Source organism: Erigeron canadensis, chromosome 3 (genome assembly GCF_010389155.1).
Source record: "Erigeron canadensis isolate Cc75 chromosome 3, C_canadensis_v1, whole genome shotgun sequence".
In the NCBI taxonomy this organism is placed as follows: Eukaryota; Viridiplantae; Streptophyta; class Magnoliopsida; order Asterales; family Asteraceae; genus Erigeron; species Erigeron canadensis.
This window is the reverse complement of record NC_057763.1, coordinates 19,200,295-19,202,429: the sequence shown is the minus strand read 5'-3', so window position 1 is coordinate 19,202,429 and position 2,135 is coordinate 19,200,295.

Genomic DNA, 2,135 nt, shown 5'->3' with positions numbered 1-2,135 from the left:
GTGAACACTTGTACAGAGCCACTTCTTTCGATCTCGATTTCTCGTCAAACTCTGCCGTCTCTTCCACTCAATTCAACTCTCAACATCATATTGCACTTTCGGGCCAATAATCATCCGAAAATGTACCAAATGAACGCGTATCCTGTTTAGAGCTTGTAAACACTAACAAACACCATAAACGCGTCAAATGCATACAAAAACGACTTAAAACATATAGTAAAATGGCCAATAACGATGTGAGTAATGGGTATAAATTAGTCAAATCAAATCCCCCCACACTTGAGCATTGCTTGTCCTCAAGCAAATCCGGAATTTAAGAAAAAGTAATCCTTGACAATCAAACTATCAAATAAATGACAAGTATCAAAAAGAAGCAACACCAAGAATGTCCAATGACAGAAAACGGGTGAAGTAGTTTTAATCTTAAATGAAAACTCGAAATGTTTGACCATACCTGAACAATCTGCAAACGATCCTATCAACATCATTCTACTCCAACAAACTTACTTTCAGGGTTGAATATATGAAGAATCACTCATAGCTCAGTCGTGATGTATACTCTTTTACCATAGGCTTGAACCAGGATCGTCACTCCACCATTAAGGCGCAAGGATCAAGTACATCGTCAAAATAGGCATTAAGGGGGTTGTAAACTAAAACTATGTATAAGGAATATGTACAATAGGATATGGGAAGTTTATCGATTGAAAGTGGAAAGGTAAGAGTTTATAGTATAAGTTATATTGAATATGAACAAATTAGTCTAATCAACCCATACCATTGATTGCCAACAAACCACTAGCCCATAAGATGCTATCCCGAGAACACCTCCAAAGTACCACGCAAGCCCGACACCATTGTGGTGTATCAACTTCAAACAACTTATAATCAACCAAATCTTCCAAACTTAATGATACAACAACTTTCTAGGCATTTAAACTTGAGAAGTACCTACTAGTAGCCCAAGTTCTTTCTTTTCCACTTTTTTATTTTTCTGTTTTTTCAATTCTATTTATTCTTTTTGAACCATTTTTACTCTACTAGTGGATACCCTCTTACAATGATAAACATGCCTATAACACTTCACTTTCTTTGTTTGAACAATCCAAGACAATCTTCAATAACTTAACCTATTAACATATTCCCATAGACAAGAATATTCCACAAATCAACCCATTGAAACTCTTCCAAACCATCCAAACAAACCAATGACAATCAACGGCCCCCCAGATTAGACTAACGGTATAATGAGGTAAAGTTTACATGAATAAGTGGATTTATACAATGGAAAGGTAAGTTATAGTGATGTATATGTGTATATATTGCTAAGGTATAAAAGAAAAGAAAATTGTGTGAATATAGGCAAGTATATGTATAAGGTTATATACTAGGGAAATGGATATACAAAAGAAAAATGAAAAGAAGGAAATAAAAAGTATGGTCAAACCTAAATGCCAATTCGTCATCCAATGTACTCGTCACGATCACCAGCCCAAGTTCTAGAATCAACACATCACCGGTATACTCTTATCAAGAAAAGAACCCAGAAATGGCTTAGAAGTACCTCAAACACGTACATCTTAGTGCAAGACATCAAAATGAAAACCCTTACTCCTGAATAAATCCAAGAGCCTAAGAGAGGGACGTATTTACGAAGCAAACAAACCAAAACCGTCACCTGACACACTATATATGAAATGATGAAATCTCACAATGGGGTGTTTTGGATATATATGAGTATACAAGTAATGTTATCAATCCCGAAGGACTAGCCAAATAACCGTTCAGGACACACTTCGCCAATTAAAAATTTTTGTCAAGGAAACAGTTTGTAGTAAAATTGCTTAATAAGTAATCAATTAAGTGTCAAAAGCAATTTATCACAAGGACAAGTTTTAAAAATCATATCAATTCCTGTTATTCCACCTAATTAATATCACCAGTTTTAAACATGCACATCGCAGTTAAGAGTTCAAAATAGAAACTCATACCCCTAGATAGGATCCAAAGGCCTACGAGAGGGACACATCAACAAAACTGATAAAAAAATCTCAATGGCAAAACAACAAAAATGATAAAACCGGTAGCTTAAACCTATTTGCCACCCCCCTACACTTAAGATGGACAATGCCCTC